A 22,761-nucleotide genomic window follows, 5' to 3' on the forward strand; every position below is an offset into this window, starting at 1 on the left:
CAAAATCAGAATGTTTTCTGATGAGTCCCATCTTCTGATTTTGTAGCCAAATTATTTAAGCTTCAGGATCAGAATTTGGTCTTCCAGTGAATAATCTCAATTAATTTCTTTAAGCACTGACTGATTTTATCTTCTTATATGCATCATTGTGCTGGATTATAATGCATTTGGATTCAGCCAGCACAGTGATACATACATACAGTGCCTGGGCCTGGACTCAGGATCATGTGTGTCATTCAGGACTCAGGAAGACTAATCTTCAAGAGTCCAAATTCTGCATCAGACTCTTTCTAGTGTTGTGACCTTAAGCAAGTTCCTTAACCCTGTTTGCCTCAGTTTCCTGATCTATAAAATGAGTTGGAAAAGGAAGTGGAAGAGCACTCTAGTAGCTCTGTCAAGAAAACCCCAAAAGGGGTCACAAAGAGTCGGACATGACTGACAGAACTGAACAACATTCATTGAAATATTCAGACTAAGTCTTTCCAATTTATATAATGAATCCAGAGCTAAACAGAAGCCCAGAAGACATAAAATCCAATCCTTGCATTTTGCAGAGAAGAAAACTGAATCACAAGGAGCTTAAGTGGCCTGTTCAAAGTCACATAGGTTGCATGAAAAAAAAGATTTGAGCAAGTTCTTCTGTTTCCAGAAGCAGCATTCTTTCTAGGGTAACATGTGACTCTTCATATATAATCCAAATATCCAATTCCTGACTCCTTGAAACCTGTTGTACTATAGGAGATTTATAATTAACCTGTACCCTCAGAATCATGAAGATCTGAGTATGGTTTTTTTGTTTTATTTTGTTTTGTTTTAAGAAATAGGATTCCCTCATAGTCTCTTTAGCTTGTTCTTTTACCTAAAGAAAAAGCTGAGAATTTGTCATTTTTCTCTTTCCCTCCCCTTCCCTTCCTATGAAGGTATTTGAACTCTTCTGCAAGCACTTAGGTTAACAAGACACAACATAAATAATATATATTCAGATGATGAATATACAGAAGAAATTCATCTTTGAGTTTGATGAGGTGTGAGAATTGAGGGTAAGATACCGTGTTTCCCCGATAATAAGACCTATCCTGAAAATAAGACACCCACATACTCTTTAATATTCCGCTAAAATAAGCCCTCCCCCGAAAATAAGCCCTATCGAACTTACTATGAAAACGGTCATCATGGTGATCCCCTGCGCTATATGCTGCGTAGCGGTACCTTCAGTAAGCAGCGCCGCCCTCCCCTCCCGGGTGAAACGCACGTCGCGCTCCGAGCTGCATCCAATCAGAGCTGCAGCAGTGAGCGCGTCATCCTCTTCTTCCCTGGTGATTTGCTTGCTGGCGCTACTGAGAGCAGCGCCGCGGAGTAGAGCTGAGACAGGACCATCTAAAAACTCGGTAAGTTCAGTAAGCGATGGAGAATAAAATAAGCACTCAGGGGGCATGATGGAGGCTAAAAGGGGCATGATGGAGGCTAAAATGGGCATGATGGAGGATAAAAGGGGCATGATGGAGGATAAAATAAGCCCTCCCCTGAAAATAAGCCCTCTGGTGTTTTTTAGTCCCAAAAAAATAATAAGACAGTGTCTTATTATCGGGGAAACACGGTATTCTCTCTGGTTGATTTTGCAGATTCCTTGTAAAAGAATTCACAAACCAGAAGTTTGTGGCAAAAGGGGATTTATTTGCACTAAGAAGACAGCTTTCTTAGTGGGCAGGGTCCTGTTGGGACTTCTCCAAAGATGGATTGACACTGAGAAGAAAATATTTTCATCAATGGTCTAAGTCCAGAAGGACAAATAGCTCCTGATTAGAAATTAGCAAAGGTGGGTTAAGAAAAGGGCTAAGAAGACAGCTTTCCTAGTGGGCAAACTCTTCTTTAGCAATTTGGCAAAGATTCAGGGTTCAGAATAGTCTTTTATTAGCCTTCTGAGGCTTTATTGAGCGTTTGCCCAGGCCTCCCTCCCCCTAGCAGTTTGAGGGACTAAACTCCAATTCAATTGAGGGTAGTGATTATGCCCCTGGCTGAGATTTCCAATTGAATGAGATTACTTATCTTGGGAAGGATGTTGTCTGGGAAAGGTGTGCCCCTCCTAGAGGAGAGTTTGAGACTCAGGAGCACCCTTCGCCCCAGAGGGCGTCACAGTTTACATCAGTGGCCTCCCAAAGGTTAAAAGGAACACAATTTAAATCATTTCCCCCCCCCAAAAAAAAAATCTCAGTTTATATCAAGTTTATATATAGTCAAGGAAACTCTTTTATCCTACTCCATCCTTTCTACAAGACACTTTACAATTCTTTGATTTATAGTAAGACTCTGTTTAGCTACTCTAAAAAAAATCTTATAACAAGTTATTTCCTCCATATATAGCAGTGTAGTCATCACGTTTGTACTCTCACATCACAGTTCCAGATGTTCCATGTGAGGACATATGAAGCAGAAAGGAATGAAGATGTAACTGGCCTGGATATTTTCCTTCAATTGAAGAGCAGACCTTCTTTGGTAAATGACCTGGACAGTTTCCTTACAAGTCACCTGATTTGGGGGGAAAAGGATACCTAGGTCTCTTAGTGGGGCAGCAAGGTAGCACAATGGATAGAGCATCAAGTCTGGAGTCAAGAGGACGTAAGTTCAAATTTGGCCTCAAACACTTAGTTGCTACACAAACCTGGACAAGTCACCTCACACTGTTTGCCTCAGTTTCCTTGATGAGATTAGTCTCCCTTGGTTCCTAGTCAGGGAACCAAATGATGAGGTTAGTGGCAGGTTCAGGGTTCAGGGAATCCCCTTAGGATTCAGAGCAAGGGTAGGGAGTTGTGAGAACCCCTTCTGACAGCAGAGAGGTCCCTCATAAAGGAATTTACCAACCCAAAAAGCTAGACTGTCAAAAAGAAGTTTATTATTGGCATTGGCTATGCAGGAATAGAAAGAGCGAAGTCCTTGGTGGCAAGGTACTGACAGAGAAGTAAAGTTTCTAACAGAGAAATCTCTGCAGAAAGATATAAAGTCTTGTTAAGAAAATAGGTGAGAAAAAGATAAAAGGAGGTAATGCTAAAAGAGAATATCATTTCAGCGGACAGAGGGTTTCCACTTATGCCAGAGAGAGAGAGAGAGAGAGAGAGAGAGATTCCTTAGCATGGCATACTAGGTCCTCTGCCAGGACTGAGCCCCAAGCTGGCTCATTTTATAATCCAAGCCTAGGCTAGCAGTTCTTGGTGGGGACTGAGTGCAGTTTGAGCTAGAATCAGAGAAAATCTTGGAACTGAATGAGTGTCTTTGGGCTAATGTTCCCCTCAATTGGGAGCTTAATTAGTAGGGAGTGTTATCAATGGGGGTGGTACTCGTCTCTCAGGATAACAGAATGAAGCTCTTGTCCTGTTTCCCTCAGGAGGGGTATTTTACAGAGGCCAGCATTCAAGGAAACTTTCTCCTTGAAGGAGTTTCAGAGAGGGCGTTTCAGGGTCCCCCCTTCAGTTTTAGGATCCTCGGCATCCTCATCTATAAAATGAACTGGAGAAGAAATGGAACACCACTCCAATTATCTTAGCCAAGAAAACCCTAAATGGGGTCCCAGAGAGTTAGGCATGATTGAAAATAAATGAGCAATAACAGATTCTTCCTGATTTGCCAAAATCTTCAACTTCCCACTCTGCTTCTGATGCCCCTTCCCTCCTGGTGTCCCAAATAATCCTACTTCTTCAGTCTCAAAGGACATTTATTAATATAGAATATGTAGTTGGTCAGGATACACCTAATAAATTGACACCCCTCCCAAATCAGCTGAAGAAATCACAGAAAGAGATGGTAATAGAAATAATCAGAGTTTATGTTTTTAAAAAATAGTCATGTTTATGTTCTGTTAGATCTTTATGAAGTATGAAGGAATTTTTCCAAATGGAATCCGAGAACAGCTTGACATTGTCTGGATAAAGATTGGGCATTCCATTGGTGGCTTATAAAAAGCTTACTCTGGACACTTGAGGCAGGAAAGCATTGTGGAAGATGATCCCTGACAATCTAGAGGAGAGCCAGATACGCCTTTCCTTTTGTAACCAGAAGGCAGATGCAGATTTCTTTTCTCTTCTCTTCACTGTCTATTGCACTTTGCCATGTTTCTGCTTATTCAATAGAGAAACAGAGTAGGGAATCAAAGAAACATTTGTTAGAACTATTGAGAAGAATGACCCCTGGCATAAAAGAAAGGACACAGTTATGAAATCAATAGAGAATTAGGCTTGACAATCAGGAAAAAAATCTGCAAAGAAAAATAAATCTAAGTAGATCTTCTCAACACAGATGTTGTGTCCAAAGTGTGCAACTGGAGGACATCACAAGAAGAGAAAGATAATTGAGATTCTGTGCTTCTGGAAGCATGAAATGATTTTGCTACCATTCACTACCATTGTACTCTAGCTTAGTGTGCACTCTTGGTGAGAGAGTGTGCCTCAGTCTTATGGAGAGTATATTTTATAAGCTACTATGTTACTATGCCATTTTAGTAAATGTCTTTGTTTTGAGCTCATTGTGGCTACTAACTAGCTGTCAAAGGGTGGAGCTTATGAACTATTCTTATCAAAATTTAGAATTAAATGAATGCAAAATAAAAGTCCTTTTAATTGAAGGAATCAAGGTTTCTCTAGTGCAGCAAATAGGAGAGATCTATTTGAGAAAGAAATACTCAGCAGCTAAAGTATGAAGTGGGGGCAGTGGGAAGGTGGTATATAAACTATACTGATTTATAAACTTGTACTCTCACATCACAGTCCCAGATGTGCCATGTAAGGAAATATGAATGACATTGAAAAATACAGAGGCAGAAAGGAATCAAAGTATATAAACTGAACTTAAGGGTAGCAGCCACTTTGGAAAAGACCCAATCTTGGAGTTAAAGCGTACCTTTCAGGAGATAGATCCTAGAGGAATTAAATTGTGGGCACCAAATAGTTGAATGAGATTTAAATCTCTATATATTCATGCTGGGTCATCAATGGATACCAACTACATTCTTACAACCAGTTTTTCTCCTTGAGATCCAGCCATGCCCACGTGCTGAGGTCCTAAAGGACAATACTTGGATTCATAACTGGAATGTTGCTGCATACCACTGAGCCCACTCCCACTCAGCCTTTGTCCTGAAAAAAAATTCACAAATCAAAAGAGCCTTCTCTGGCTTCTGATAAGCAATTTCTTAAGGTTTCCATTTCAGGCCAATGAAAAGAAAGCTTTTAGTCATCTGCTGCCTCCCTTTCACATTTGTCTTCTCAATTGGAAATTCTGCTGTAAGTACTACCAGATGGAAATTGTTATGAAAGATCCACACTTAGCCAGGACTAGTCTGATGACCTATGATCAAGTTTAGCTTGCTCTTGGCTCTAATGCCAGTACATAAATTTCAATATATTGGATGAAATTTTTGATCTAGGTGGAAGATAACATTTTCATCAGAACCAAGTCTTTTTACCCTACTTATTTCTCCTTCTAAAGACCCCAAGCACATCCTGTGGGAAGAACAGATTATTTTATCCTACAAATTCACAAATGGAAAGATGTAATATTTAACATTTACTTATTTCAAATGTGTCTGACTCTCTGTAACCACATTTGGGGTTTTCTTGGCAGAGATACTGGAATGGTTTGCCATTTCCTTCTTCAGCTCATTTTACAGATAAGGAAATTGAGATAAACAGAGTTAAGAGACTTGCCTAAGATCACATGCTACTTAAATGCCTGAGCTTTGATTTGAACTCAGGTCTTTGTAGCTCCAGATTTACCCTTAAGTCTTAACGGAGGTATAATATTATCCTCAAACATTTGAAGAGCTGCATTCTATCCTTTTATAGCATATGATGGAAAAGGATTTTATGCTTATTTATGTAGCTCTAGAGAAAGAAGATGGAAATATTTTATCTTCCAAAAAGGGGCCAACTCATACTGATAACTAAAGGATAAGTAGGATTCAAGAAAGGGGAAAATTCTCTCAATGAAAAAGATGTGAGGTCCAAATTTATAACTAAGGGAATACAAAGTAAAAGTCCCTTTAGTTGAAAGAATCAATGTTTCTCTAGTGCGCCAAATAGGAAAGAGATCTATTTGAGAAGAAAGTACTTAGCTGCTAAAATATGAAGTAATTGCAAATGAGAGGATTTGGCAAAGAGAGATTAGTATTTTGATATGGGAATATAATTTTTCATTGTATATACAGGTTTTATTTTACACAAAAATTCCTTTATATTAAAAAATAAAATTGTGAGCTGAAATTAAAACCCATATCAGGATAAAGCAATTTTAGTAGTTAATAAGAAAAGTGATGAACTATGAAAATGAATTATATTCTGAAAGCCCACATATATGCCCTCAGTAGTAGCATATTGGGAATTAAACAGCATTAAGTAGACAGGTTTAAAGAACTGCATTACATTAAATTTTATTTATATGATGATCACCTAAACTGCTGAGTCATGCATTTAAAACTATTCCACATTGTTGAAATATAAGTCTCAATACTAATTACTAGTATTTTGACCTTGATACTTTGAAAAAATAAAGAGCTAAAGTGAAAACTTTCCAATTTTATTTATTTTATTATTTCCTCTTTTTTTAAATTGGGAAGGGGAGAGCTGATCAATTTGATAAATTCCCAAAGTCAGCTTGGTGTGGACCTTTGCTAAAGGGATTTGCCCTGGACAAACACATAATGTGCTAGCCCTTTGCTAAGATTGCTTAGGGAAATTCTTGGGTTGGTCTCTAGAGCATGAAGCTGCCTATAAAACGATAGAAAGTGACTCAAGGAAGAATTGGCCTTGGTTGGAGAGTGTTCCTTTAGAGTAAACTATGAAAAAGCTCATCTTCCTGAACTTGATTGCTTTCATTTTCCCCTATACATATCTGTATGTTTTCTTCCCCATTAAAGTGTGAGCTTCTCAGGTGTAAGAACTGTTTGAAAGTTCCTTTATCTCCCTAGCATCTCAGGTACATATTAAATTCCTGACATATATTAAGTAATTAATAAGTACTCCTTGACTTGCCATGACTGAATATTCTTTTTCCTTGTCTTTCAAACTGGTACAGCAAGAAGCAAAGAAGAGATTTCTCCCCCCACCCAACAGCAAAAGAAAATGGTGATTTAGAGGAGAAGTCTCACTTACCTAAGTGAAGCAGAGAAGGACCAAGAGAGCCTAGAATAGCAGCTGGTAGTACAATGAAAAGAGCATTGAGTAAGGAATTGACTTGAATTCAAATTTAGTCTCAGACACTTAATAGCTGTATGAGCCTGGACAAATAACTTACTCTCTGTTTGCCTCAATTTCCTCAACTGTAAAATGAGGATAATAACATCACCTATTTTGAAGGATAATTCTGAGGATCATATGAGAGAATATTTGTAAAAAGTGTTTAGGAAAGGGCTGAGCACAAACAGTGCTATATAAATGCTTATTTTCCTTCCTACATCCTCCCCATATTCATCATCTCTTTCTTTTTGTTTCCTTCTCTAAGAACAGGTTAGAGACTCATGAGCCTGAGAATGAATGCTTCCAGTGAATGTTTTCCAGCTTTCCCTCATGGATGATCCTGAATTTAAGATTTCCAGACATAGTTCTTGAATTAGAGAGTTGGGTACGAGATTTTCTAGGAAAGATTTTTATTTTTTTTCCAATGGCATTTAAAAACAAATTTTGATTTTTTTTAAATTTGAGGTCCAAATTCTTTCCCCCTCATTCCTCCCCCTTCCTTTAGAAAGAAAACAGTATGATATAAATTATATATGTATAGTCATGCAAAGCAAATGTCATATTAGTCATTTTGCAAAAGAAGACACAAATCTAATAATAATAATAATATTTTTTAAATTCATTCAGACTCCATCAGTTCCCCCCCCCCCCACTCTGGAATAGACAGCATTTTTTCACCAGAAGTCCTTCTCAATTGCCTTGGATTACTGTATTGCTGAAAATAGTTGTCATTTACAGCTGATCATTGTACACATTGCTATGTGTAATGTTCTTCTGATTTTCCTGATTCTGTTCCTTTCACTTTGCAAAGGTTCACATAAGTTCTTATAAGCTTTTTGGAAACCGTCCTACTCATTATTTCCTATTGCATATTAGCACACCTTGTTCAGCTATTCCCCAATTGAGGGACATCTCTTCAATTTCCAGTTCTTTGCCCTCACAAAAAGAGTTGCTATAAATATTTTTGTATATATAAGTCCTTTTCCATTTTAAAGAAATCTCTTTGGGACCCATTAGTGGTATTGCTGGGTCAAAAGATATTCATAGCCCTTTGGGCATAGTTCCAAAGTGATCTCCAGAATGGTTGGGTTTTTTCATGTCTTCACTAACAGTTCATGTGTCTCAATTTTTCCATATTTCTCCAACATTTGTTATTTTCCTTTTCTGTATATTATTCAATGAAAGATTTCCTTTACAGTACATTGAACAACATTAAAAGGACTACTATAAAGCTGGAGATCTAAGATCATGAGATTAGGGACCAGGAGAGCTTGATTTCGCCAATCCTGTACGGTATTAATGTAAATTATTTGAACAATAGAGGTTCAGAAGTCTTGCAAAGTGTCTTTACCTTTCAAGGGAGGTCTAATGAGTCTAACAAGCTATTTGAATATTTCATATTTATTCTATTGCTCATGGAAGCCTAGTAGTCTTTGTGTCTCAAGTATACCATTTGTATTGGGTGAAATAAAAGCTGTCCCATAGGTAATAATTCATCTTGTACAGTGTACCTGTACACTACCTAAAGGCAAATTTTGTTTTAGTTTTTGTGTCCCTAGCAGCTAGCTAGCTAGCTAGCACAGTGGCTGGCATATAATGGTTTCTTGTTAATAAATGTTGATAACTTTTTGAGGAAACTGAATCTTAAAGAGGTCAAGTAACTTATCTAAGGTCATATAGATAGCAAGTGTCAGAAGTAGTTAATAGAAGGAAGTAAGCTCTCTGAGATCAGGACTAATTTTTTTATTTTTGCCTTTAATATCTACTCACAGTGGATATAGTAAGTACATAAGAAATGCTAGTCAAATTGGATAAGAAAATAGGGGCAAAAGTGGACATTCTGACCAGAGAAGTCAGTTCTGATTAATATAAGGATCAAAGAACTCTGGTGCAGATTGAAATGCATTTCTTTTTCACTTTATTTTTCTTGTTCCCACCACCAGCTCTGCTTCAACATGGGTAATATGGAAATGTTTTGCACAACTTCATACATATTATATTTCTTGCCTTCTCAATGAGTGAAAGAAAGGGGAAAGAAGAAAAAATTGGAAACTGAAATTAAAAATAGAAAAGAATAAAAAAAGTGTCAAAGAACAATTTGACTAAACATTTTCCCAAATCATTAGGGATTTAAGAAAAAATTTGTGGCAATATTTATTCTCTCCTTGTGACCTACAAGGATATGTCAAATGGTGTCACAGGTTATATTCTCCATACTCCCTCCTGATTGGTTGTCCTGATTAAACCATGGGCTCCAACTAGAATAAAAGTTATAGCAAGCTGATCTTCATTCAGTGCAAAGCATTCATCATCAGAACTGATTAATAATAGACTGCTTTAATAAATGTTCAAACAAGGACTAGACATAGTGCCAGTAGAAAAAAGGAAAATTCCGTTCGATGTAAATTCAAGGAAATAAAAGGCATAGGTCCAAGTGGCAGGGAACATGCTATCAGACCCAGCTGCATAGAGCACCCCTGTTACTGGCATCCTATAATGCAACTTTGAGTTGCTCAACAAATGTGTAATGATATTAATTAATTCTCTCTCAGTCTCATAAAACATGTGAACAATCCCCTCCAAACCAAGCCATCTAGCTCTCTAATGATATTTTTTAAATAGCTTTTTATTTACCAGACATGAGCATGGGTAATTTTACAATACTGACAATTGCTGAGCCTTTTGTTCCAATTTTTCCCCTCCTTCCCCCCACTCCCCTCCCCCAGATGGCAGGTTGACCAATACATGCTAAATATGTTAAATTATAAATTAAATATAATATATGTATGCATATCCAGTTGTTTCGCTGTACAAAAAGAATTGGACTTTGAAACAGTGTACCACCTAATGATCTTTTTTAGTGGTTATGCAGAAATAGTGCAGTTTGAATCTAATCTGGAAGAGAGATTGCTAGAGTTGGCCTAACTGCACCAATAGACAATGCAACAGTCTCATTTCCCCCTGATGCATCACAACACAGGCTTCAATGGCACTAAATCCAGAACCCCAGAGGTAAGAAGCAATTAGAGAAGCCTGGATGCATCTGCTCAGATCACTTGTCATGAATTCATCATTCCAAATTGCTGAATTGCCTACAAAACAGTGTTAAAGGTGCCAAAATCAATGAGATTTTTTTTTAGCTATCTGAAGCTCCAATTGAAATTTCCAGTCTGGTACAAGGATCTACTGATAGAAAGATTGCCATTACTAGATCTTAGATGAGCATTTGCCTGGTCTAATATCTAATTTAGAAAATGCTAAATTCTCTACCTGGGTACTCTTCCTTATTGTACTTGATCATCTTAGTATCAACTTTTCTCAATTGTTTATCTTTTCTTTTCTCTCTGCCTCCAACACCAGCCCCACATTCACTACATCCTCTTCCATCTATCCCTTGGGTCCTCAGAACGCTTGCCATAAAATCCATCCCTCTCCCATTTAAAAAAATGTATCTTACTAAGGGCATCAGGACTTTAGGTGAATAACATCAATATCACTTCTGCCATCTCATATATAATAGCATCAATTGAACTCTGAGAAATCAAGGTTTTCATTCTATCAATATCTGTGTCATTCCCTCCAAGGATTTCTGACTTTTAATTTTTTCTTTGTGTTGACATTATGGAAAAACAAATATTTGGGAGTTTGTAACTTCCTTGATGTTTTGGTGGGAAGTGTTGGGGAAGAGGAATCTTGCTATTTAGGCCAGTCTAGTCACCCAGTTTTGTTGAATTTTGTTTGTGAATCTGTGATTTGTTAAATTATTGATCTAGAACCTTAGTTATTAGCTCCTCAGTCCTGATTTAATCAGAACAACTATGTGGTACAGTGGATAGAGTACCAGGCTTGGAGTCAGGAAGACTTATCTTCCTGAGTTCAAATCTGGATTCATACCCTTCCTAATTGTGTGAGGCTGAGCAAGTCACTTAACCATTTTGCCTGTTTCCTCATTGTAAAATGAGCTAGGGAAGGATGGCAAACCACTCTTTGCCAAAAATATACCAAATGGAGTCACCAAGAGTCAGACACAATTGAACAACTGAGAAAAAGCATGATTAGTGAAAAGGTATTGAGTTTATGGTCAGAAGAATTGAATTATTACCCTCGTTCTTCTATCTCTTGACTTTGGGCAAGTCATTTATAATAAGCCTAAATTTAAACCCCAAAACCTATGCATGTCACTTTCTCTAATTTTTTTGTTTCTGCTCTCAGAAGTCTTCATATGGAGAATAAATATCACACAAGAATACATTCCCAAAACATATGTACTCCCTAAATACTCTCAGTCGACACACCTAAGAAATTGGAACCAAATTCTGATCTGTCTGCCATTTAAAAGCAGAGTGAGGTAGAGTGTAAAGAATGCTGTTGACCTGTGTTGAACATTGAAGTGCAAAAAGGAGCCCAGAGTTCCCCTCTCTTCACCTTGCCCCACCTGTAGTTCAAACACTAATGATAATGTTTCTGATTCCTAACATGCCTGTCCTGGCTACAAATCAGACAAGCCAACAGCATCAGTTAACAGCTAAATGAGTACTTTTTCAATTTTGAGGACTGATCTGATAATGACTGCTCTGACCCAGTAATTTCCCTCAATCCAGGATCAAAGCACAGAAAGCAATGCACTCAAAGGAATCAACCTTATTTGAGATGGGGAAGACAGTCCTGTCTTACATATAAACTGATGGTAAACTGTTATTGTCAAACATTAAAGTCCAAATAAATTCTCATTCCATGAAATTATTTTAAAGTTAACTTGGATTCAACTGAAAGTATTTAAAATTGTCCTCCTGCCCATTTAATTAAGGATTCATATTGAAGGCAGTGTGACAAAGTAGAAATAAATAATAGCTGACATGTATATGGTGCTTCAAGATTGACACTATGTGTTACAGCCATCATTGAGGCAATGAGGTGGGCCAGGGGATAGATAGAATGCTGGATTCTGGAGTTAATAAGATGAATTAATTCCAATCAAAGTGATTTACTAGCTGTGTGGGCAAGTCACTTAACCTTTGCCTCAGTTCTCTCAACTATAAAATGAACATCAAACACCCATTTTACAGGGTTATTGTGAGGATCAAATGAGTTATTTGAAAATGGTCTTAGTACAGTGCCAAGAATAATGTGAATACTATATGAATACCTATTTTGTTCTTTATTTCATTTTACTCTCATAATATTGCTTAAGTGCTACTATTATCATCCCCATTTTACAGATAAAAAAAAATAACACTCAGAAGGTTTTAAGTGAATTGCCCAGGATTGCACAGCTAGTATGTAAGACTAGATTTGAACATTTTCTTGATTTTCAATCCACTTGATATTGCAATGATGGAAGGATAGCTGCATTTGGAAGGAGTTAAAGGAACTGAACCAAAATCTAGCTCTTTTTTATCTGTGTGACCTTATCATCTCTGGACTGGATTTTCTCAATGAAGCTGTTGGACCAGATGAGATACTAAGGTACCTTTCAGCTCTAAATTTCCCAATTCTATATATAAAAGATTGACATATGACTGCTTCCATAGCCTTCATGAGGTAGTCACGAATCATAATACATTTCTTCCTCCACTAAGCATAATACCGACTAGAATCTATTTCTTAGTGTTCTGTGAAGCATAAGATAGTGATGTGGTAGAGAATAATAATAATTTAAATTTACCAAGAAAGAGTAAAATTGTTTGATTTAAACTATGAGCCACTCACTTGATTACTTTCAACCTTACTTTCTTCATCTCTAAAATAGGGACAATCACACTTGCATTTCCTGCCTCACAGATTGGTTTGGGAGAATAAATGAAATACTGTATTTAAAATATTTATGACCTTGTAACCAATGATGCTAGTAAAAAGTCAGAATAGAACATCTATCCTTCTTTCTTAATGATTCAGCAATAGAATTTCAACTCAAACACTGACTTATTCTCTTTAATTGCAAAATAATATAAAGATTACTTTCATGCCTTACCATTGACATGGCCCACTTAGGGGGAATTACATGAATCAGTAAAACTGGTCTCACTCTTTAGACCATACTTAGAATCATAAACTCATTAAATGTTACAGCTATAAAGGACTCTAGAAATATCCTAGTTCAGCTCTCTCATTTAATAGATGGAGAAATTTAGACTTAGAGGTCTAAGGGGGAAGAGAGTGAGGAGAACGGGTTAAGAATGAGATAGCATGTGTTTCTATCTGCCTAGTGGAGGTTCTTTCCTTGGAATCAGGCAACACAGTGGTCAAAAGCTCTTTCTTTGAATCTAGAGTGATCATTATCCAGATCCAGCATTGAGGTTCAGGACTACTATCTCATTCCAACTTCAGATGATACTTGGTCCATGCCTTAATCTCTTCATGTTTGGGTTATCATAATCATCTGCTCCCCACTCCAGTCCATCCTCCACCCAAGTGTCCAAGTCATATTTCTAAAGCTCAGGTCTGTCCAATGTCATTCCTCTTCTCCAAAAAACTCCAGTGGTTCCCTATTTTTTCAAGATCAACTACAAAATACTTCATTAAGTTTAAAATTCTTAATCTGCTACATCCAGGATTCCTGAAGTTTACATCTCAACAAGCATATGCTTAAATCCAAGGATTCTGTCTCCCTGCTGTTTCTCCATCTTTAAACATTATGTATGATCCTCTCTACCTGAAATATTCTCCTTTCTCACCTCTGTTTTCTGCCTCCTTTCAAGTCCAATCTAAAACTCCATCTTCTACCAGGAGCCTCTCTCAATACTTCTTAATTCTACTGCTTTCTCTCTTGATCATTTCCCATTTATCCTACATGTAGCTTATTTATATAGAGTTTTCACTTTGTCTCTCCCATTAGATGATGGCAGGATCTATCTTTTTATTCTTTGGAGATTTGTTGCATCCCCAGCACTTAGTACAGTGCTTGGCACAGATTAGGTACTTTTTAACTTTGTTTACATTGTTGATTTTGTGCTTTGTCTTGCCCATTTTGTCACTTGCTCCCTCTTACCTGTTATTCCACCTTAGGAATTTCTTCCTTGCAAAACTTCTTTTTCAGAGTCCTTTCCTGGTGACTTAAGGACTGAAACACAGCCCCTAGGAGATACTTTCTCAGCTTCAAGCACCATGAGACATGTTCTTGGGGCAGCTAGATGGTGCGGTGTGAATAGAACATTAAGCCTAAAGTCAGGAGGACTTCAACTTAAATATGGCTTCAGATACTTAACAATTACTAGCTATATGACTCTAAGCAAGTCACTTAGTTCCAATTGTCTTGCCAAAAGAAACAGAGAGAGGAGAGAGAGGGGGGGAGAGAGAGGGAGAGAGAGGGAGAGAGAGAGAAATGTTCTCTGATCATAACCTTTACTTGTTTGTGCTCTGAGAGTCAATCTAGCGAAATTCAGAGAAGTTGATTAAGAGGATGGTCATGGAATAGTGATTATTTCCCCTCTTGGCTATAATAATTTACATAGACTGTCTATTGAAGCAAAAAGGAATTATAATCTTTGTGGGTAGAAGGTCAACTTATGCTAATGAAATCACTGATCTTTGGAATAGTGAATTTATTACTGAAGTGATCCCTTCAATTTCCTAGGATCAAAGAACAAACCACTGTGGGTGGCAAAGAGAACACTCTGGGCTTTGCATATGCTGTTCATTGCCGACAAATCTGTGGACTCAGAACAGAAGAAAAAGGCAATGCCTAAGACACGCAGGGTTTGGGGGTTTTTTCCATTTCCTTCAAGAACTTGCTTGCAAAAGTTCTTTAAGAGGCTCTCTTTGCTATGGCTTTCACTTTGCTGGGCAGTCATGGGTGGAAAGGTTCAGGGAAATAACATCTTTCACCCATGCCTTGAGGTATAGTGACACACATTTAAATTACAGAGAACATTTCTTTCTTTGTTGCAACTGCAAAGAGGATACCATTAATTTGTGAAATAATAATAATAATATCAAAATAATGAGGTTATTTGGCACTTATATAGCAGTTTAGGGTTTGCAAAGTATTTTGCGAACATAGTCTCATTTGCTTCTCACAACACTGAGGATGATATTATTACCTCATTTTACTAATGAAGAATTAAGGCAGATAGAGGTTAAATGACTTGCTCATGATGACACAACAGACTGACTTAAGAAAATGGGGAGCAGAATTTACATGCAAAGTTTCTAATAAAAACCTCATTTCTAAAATACAGAGAGATTTGACTCAGATTTATAAGCATATAAGCCATTCCCCAATTGATAAATGGTAAAAGGATAAAGACAGACAATTTTCAGATGAAGAAATTAAAGCCATTTCTGGTTTTATGAAAAATTCTCTAAATCACTATTGATTAGAGAAATGCAAATTGAAACAAGTCTGAGATCACACCTCTCAACAAATATTCAATTAGGATTCCATAGGTACAAAAAGTGAATCAGTGATCTCATCAATTTGGATGTTCACTTCAACAATAAATATTATATCTGTCTAGTTTTTGGATATTTGAGCAGTTTTTGTTTAGCTTTTTTCATAAATTCTTCACAGCAGATGTCTCCCTCATTTTCTTCTCATATTGAAGGATATCAGTGGAGGAGTAGGCTTGTTGCCAATTATCTTTCAAGCTTTCATTCTTCTCTAGGCTCTGATCTTGACTCTGGAGATGTCTTTGTTCACTGTCCTAAAGCTGCTTTCTCATTCTGGAACTTCCCTTTGCCCTGTCATCTTCAAACCCTTAAAGCTGACTTTCTCTTGAAGGCTGTCTTATATTGGCAGATGTTTCCACACCTGAGGTTTCTTCTTGTGATTGGGCATTTCCTCCTACAATCTCCATTTTAAGGAAAGTATCCAGATAAGCTATATTTAATCATTCATTCTTTTCCAGGCTCTATGCCCCTGTGTGGATACCTCCCTACCTTTTATGTTGTTTCCCTCAACTAGAATAAAAAGCCTTAGAGAACAGTAATTTCCTTCCTTCTCTTCCTCCCTCCCTTCCTTCTGTGTAGTACGGAAATGGTGAGGGAACACCATTTAATAAAAAAAAAGCTGGAGAGAGCTCTAGAGAAAAGCAAAGTTTATTGTACATTCTCGCGAGAAGGGCGTCCCACCCTTCGAGTAGACATTCGAAGAGAGGAAGCACCTCCTGTGGGCAGGACAGCACCTTTAATCCCTAATGCAAAACGCCCCCTCCCACCACTGACCCTCATCCTCATTGGCTGAGAGTCTTACATTCTAAACGCGAGATCTGCCCATGAAATTGAACTTGACCAATAAGTACATAGTTGCCCATATTTGGATGAAATAGGGAGATGTCATAGGAGGGGAAGGCAATGCCCTTTGCTCGAACTTCAGAGTCCTTCAGGCCTACTCGAACTCTGAAGTAGATGAAGCCTTACTCGATTTTCACAACTGTCTTGAAAGATCTCACCTCATCTCATTCACTTCCTTTCCTTCCCTTCCTTCCTTCCTTCCTTTCCTTCCTTTCCTTTTTTCCTTCCTTCCCTTCCTTCCTTTCCTTTTTTTCCTTCTTTTCCTTTTTTCCTTCCTTCCTTCCTTCCTTCCTTCCTTCCTTCCTTCCTTCCTTCCTTCCTTCCTTCCTTCCTTCCTTCCTTCCTTCCTTCCTTCCTTCCTTCCTTCCTTCCTTCCTTCCTTCCTTCCTTCCTTCCTTCCTTTCTTCCTTTCTTTCTTCCTTCCTTCCTTCCTTCCTTCCTTCCTTCCTTCCTTCCTTCCTTCCTTCCTTCCTTCCTTCCTTCCTTCCTTCCTTCCTTCCTTCCTTCCTTCCTTCTTTCCTTCCTTCCTTCCCTTCCACCTTCCCTCTTCCCTCCCTCCCTGCCTTTGAAAGAAGTTAATTAATATAAGTTCATGAGGCTAAATGCAGCCCAGTTAAAAATCCTAATGAAGATCACCATGATAGAATGCCCCATAATTGCATTCAGCCCTTAGTATTATTTATACTTTAATTAGTAAAAGATATCTCCTTCAGACGTCAGGCAGCCTAAATAATGCAGTTCCTTTTAGGCTTATAAATCGAGGCTTACAACCACTTGTAATTATTTTGGTTACTAGACTCTGAAATACCAAAGTAGGCTCACAACTGTCTATAGTTTAGCCTTAGAGAGCTGCCTAAGGCACTGAGAGGTTGAGTTATTAGCCATGATGTATCAGAGGCAGGACTAGAATTCAGGTCTTCAAGACTTGCACATTTCCTTTCCATCAAATATGTCAGATTATCCTTCATCTATTTATACATATACCTATTAAGGATCAAAAGGTATGTATAAGGGGCAGCTAGGTGTCACAATGGATAGAGCACCAGCCCTAAAGTCAGGAGGACCTGAATTCAAATCTGACCTCAGATACTTAACACGTCCTAGCTGTGTGACCCTGGGCAAGTCACTTAACTTCAATTGCCTCAGCAAAATAATAATAATAAGTATGTATAGATGAAGGGTAGCTTAGCATATGGTGCATAAATACTTATTTTTTAAGGACATACCTTAAACCTGTTCTGGCTCTCTTTGATTGACTAATTGAGCTCTACATGACTCTGAGTGAATGTAAATAGCAATTGTTTCTTTTTTGGCGAAAAACTCTGAGGGTCTTCCCCTCCCAAATTGATTTTTTTAACAGGGTAAAAGAGGCCAATCTTTGCTTCATTTCTTACCTAGACTTCATCACGAAAGGATGTTATCTCACTCTAAATGATACTGGGAAAGATCTTAACTTAAAAAGACCAAGGTCTTCCACAGCATCCAAGACCATTTCCAGTCATCTTGACCTATATCTTACCAGTGAATCTAGAGACCTCTGGAGGAGAGAGTGAGGTGGATGATTTTGCATAGCCCTCCCTTTCTCAAATACAATTCACTGCAAGTCATGCATCACCTTCCAGATGTCATGATTTTCGAAAAAGATAGACAAACACTACCAACAACAATGTGCATATATTAAAAGTTATTAAAAGGTATTTAAAATGATAGTGTTTTATTTGTAGAGCTAATCACGTGTTCTCTTCTATGAATATAAAACAGAAGTGAAGAAGTTATTCATATATACTTGAAGAGTTTTCTTTATCATTCTCTAAAATCTTTATTCTAAGTACCCAGATGGCATAATGAAGACCATGTCTGAAGCCAAGAAGCCCCAAGTTCAAACCAGGTCTCAGCCACTGTTTGTGTGACACCATGTGAGTCACTTAACTCTATTCTTATCTGTAAAATAAGTTAAAGAAAGAAATGGCAAATCCCTTCAGCATCTTTGTCAAGAAAACCTCAAATGGGGTCATGACTAAAACTACTGAATAACAACAACAAAGACAAAGAGTAAAGGATTATGTGAGCAATTCTGACCTACTTAGTCACACACCTCAACAATCTACTTTAATCTTTGATATTCTTCCACCACCCAAAAAACTGCAAAATTTGTCTTAAGATTCGAGACCAACTCCTGACTTACTAATTGGGTCACTGAAGGCCAATCTCTTCACCTTACTATTCCTCTGTTTCTTTATCTATAAAATGAGGATAATGAATACTCCCACCTACCTTAGTGGCTATTAAAATATGAGGGAGGAAAATGAAGGCTGTTATAACTATGAACACAGGCATTTACAAAGTACATTTACATTATCTTAGATGATCTTCTAAATAGTTCTGTGTGATAAGCACAATAGAAATTACTATCCTGTTTTACAAATAGTCAAACTGAGGCTCATAGAAGTAGTTAGTAGAACATATTATATGAAAATCCTAATACTTCAGATATCCTATCTGTGATTATTGTCCAATATTCCATTAGCACTTAGAGTTAGGACATCTTCCTTTTTTTTTAATTTATGGAATAAAACAAGCATTTCCATAACATAGTATAATATAAAAAAAACAAAAACAAATTATTGATTGATTGTATGATTTGTTTTTTAACCCACTCCTTTTTATTAGGTTGTTTAGTCTCCAATTAGTTTTTAACCTATATTTCAGTGCTACTTTGTTAAATATACTTTTTATTGCATTGTGATCTAAAAATATACTTTTAATATTTCTGCTTTTTTGCTTTAACTATTCTTTATGTACTAACACATGGTCAAACTTTGTAAAGATACCATGAACCAATGAGAAAAGACTGATGTATACCTTTTCATTTTCATTAAATTCTTTCCAGACATCTAGCTTATCTACAATTATAATCACTTCCTTGACTTCTTTCTTATTTATTTATTTTTTGTTAGATTTACCTAGGTCTTATGCTCAAAAATTTATCAAACTGTGCATACCCTTTGATCCTGCAGTGTTTTATATCCCAAAGATATCTTAAAGAAGACAAAGGGACCCACATGTGCAAAAATGTTTGTGGCAGCCCTTTTTATAGTGGCTAGAAACTGAAGACTGAGTGGATGCCCATCAGTTGGAGAATGATTGAGGAAGTTATGGTATATGAATGTTATGGAATATTATTGTTCTGTAAGAAACAACCAGCAGGATGATTTTGGAGAGGCCTGGAGAGACTTACATGAACTGATGCTGAGTGAAATGAGCAGGACCAGGAGATCATTATATACTTCAGCAGCAATACAATATGATGATCAACTCTGATGGACGTGGCTCTCTTCAACAATGAGATGATTCAAACCAGTTGCAATTGTTTAGTAATGAAGAGAACCAGAGAGAGAGAACTTTGCGAAATGAGCGTGGACCACAACATAGCATTTCCAGTCTTTCTGTTATTGTTTGCTTGCATTTTTATTTTCCTTCTCAGGTTTTTTCTTTCTTTCTTTCTAGATCTGATTTTTCTTGTGCAAGATAACTGTATAAATATGTATACATATATTGGATTTAACATATTTAACATGTATTGGACTACCTGCCATCTAGGGAAAGAGATGGGGGAAGGAGAGGAAAAGTTGGAACAGAAAGTTTTGCAAGGGTCAATGTTGAAAAATTACACATGCATGTGTTTTATTAAAAAAAAAAACAAGTGAATAAATAAAAAGAAACAATGTGCTTACAAATATATGTGTTTGTATATGTATGAATGTATGTATGTATAGGGGGAAAAAAGATTAACTTAGTTCTGAGAGGAGAAGATTAAAGACCCTCACTGTTATAGTACCAATATTTATTTCCATCTATAATTCATTTAACTTTTCTATAAAAAACTTTAGATGCTATAGTGTTTGACGAATATAGGTTCTTTATTGATATTGCTTCATTGTCTATGTTACCTTTTATTAAAATGTACTCTTACTAATTATCTCTTTTAGTTTAGCATTTCAATTAATGAACTTTAATTTAATTTAACAAACTTTTAAAAAATAATTTGTAGGAATTGCCTTTATTTAGGAGCTAGAGATTCAAAAATAGAAATAATAATCAGCTGCTGTTCTCATGGATTTAAAAAACTATGAATCCTTATGTCCCTTTGAAAACTACAGTATAAATAGGCTAAACAATTTGTTTACAAATATTTCAGTTTGTTTTAATGAATTTTTAAATTTAAATTTTCTTTTACTTTTTTTTTTAGCATATGCAAAGCTTGCTTTTGCATATAATTCCATTTTTTGTTTGTTGACCAATTTCAGTGAATCATCATTATTCATTGGGTTAAATCAATATTTTGATGTTATTTTTTTCTGCATATTTGTTTGATCAAATGCATTCTGACCTTGACATCCATGATGACTTCCAAGATTGTTGTTCTCAATTTTTTTTTAATAATTGATTCAGTGGTTGGAAAATACCCGATGACAACATAATGATTGATATATTTGATCCTACTTATTTCCTTTTTCAATCACATTGTGACTATATTGCTTCAAAGGAAAAAAAAAATCTTCATATTTTCTTTTTTTGTGATAGTGCATGACCTTTGACAATGGCTTTCTAGCAGTAAAAATGAACTAGAGGATAGAATGTAAGTTTTGAAGCCAGAAAAATTTGAGTTCCAGTCTTACATGTCACAGGCCCTTACTGGGAGATATTGGAAAAGTAAATTAAAACTTTAAGTTCTGCAATGCAAATTGGGAAGGGAATTTCCTCACCTGAAAATCCTCATACTATTAAAAGTAAAGGTTCTGTCAAAACCAAAACAAAACAGTAATCTTACAATTTAATGGCTAGACTTCTTTTTTAATTGGATATAATTTCAGAAAGCAGTCTACTATAGGAGAATAGAATACAAAAATCTGCATTTGGGAAGAAATTAAATACAAATCCCCTCTTAGAGAATTTTCACTTAGCTTTTCTGTAAAGAAATGTTCTCATCTATAAAAGGTGAGTATTGTGCTTTATGGTCCCTAAGATTTCTGTTACTTATAATTTCCAGAAGACCTGAAGCCCCTGCTGGGGACAATAGCCTTGCAGTCTATCACAAGTCCAAGGGAGTGAGATAAAGAGAAGTAGATGAAAAGTAATTGGGTAGAAACAAAAAAGTAATAATTGACAAGTCCTCATTTTTTCTATTCCTCCAAGCAGACGGTTCCTAGAATTTAACTCTATGTCTCTTGGCAAAGATACTGGAATGGTTTGTCATTTCCTTCTTTGATTCATTTTACAAATGAGGAAACTGAGGCAAACTGGATTAAGGTACTTGTCCAGAATCGCACAGTTTCTGAGTTGAATTTAGGAAGATTAGCCTTACTGAGTCTAGGCTCAGCACTCTATACACTGTACCACCAGCTGCCCTTTTATTTCTCCCTTCCCAAGGACAAATAATACTCTGATTAACATCTATGGTTATTGCTTAAAATCAGAAGAGGAAAAAGTAATGATGAAGCTTTTCTTGATTTTCTCTTCAAATATGGGGGTGGGTGGAGAGGTAGAGTCCTTCCTAATAGCTCACATTTCAATAGGATTTTAAGGATGGCAAATTCAAACATGATCTATCATAATTTTGTCTGGAGGGGCTCCCATTTGCACTTTCTTCCTCACATCTGAATTATCAGGTTGGTGGTGCAGGTATATTCAGTGAAAAGGACACCGAGTCAGAGTCAAAGGACCTGCTCTCAAATTCTGATTCTACTACCTTTATGACCTTAAGAAAATCACATAATCTCTCTAGGCTTCACTTAAGACTGAAAGAGTTAGACTAAATGGCCTCTAAATGGCCTCTTTCCAGCTGTAAATCTATGATCCCCAATTTACAGAGGACATATGTGACTCATGGAGAAGTGAAATGATTTCCTATTACCACAGAGTCAGTAAATATCAGAATTCAGACTTGAATCCATGTCTCCAGATTCCATTTTCAGTGATTTGTATTTCACTACATGGCATCTTATCTATTGCCATCAGGAGACTGTATTGGGAAACTAAATGATGAAGTCTAATAAAGAGAATTTTTTAAATGTGGGAGGGAGGGAACAGAAAGGACTATTTCTGTTTTTATTGAAAGTCAACCAACAAAACCCATGAGTGAATTTGAAGTTAATATGATTAAATTAAATTTCAAGGCAGTTTGTTCTGATATTTCTTTTCTTCATTTGCCAATAAAGGAGTATTTAATATAGTATCATAAATGAGTGGGCTTTTCTCAAATGTGAATACTGGAGAGAACAAAGAAATTGAAGGCACTTTGGTTCCAGAT

The sequence above is a fragment of the Sminthopsis crassicaudata genome, chromosome 3 (genome assembly GCF_048593235.1).
Source record: "Sminthopsis crassicaudata isolate SCR6 chromosome 3, ASM4859323v1, whole genome shotgun sequence".
NCBI lineage: Eukaryota > Metazoa > Chordata > Mammalia > Dasyuromorphia > Dasyuridae > Sminthopsis > Sminthopsis crassicaudata.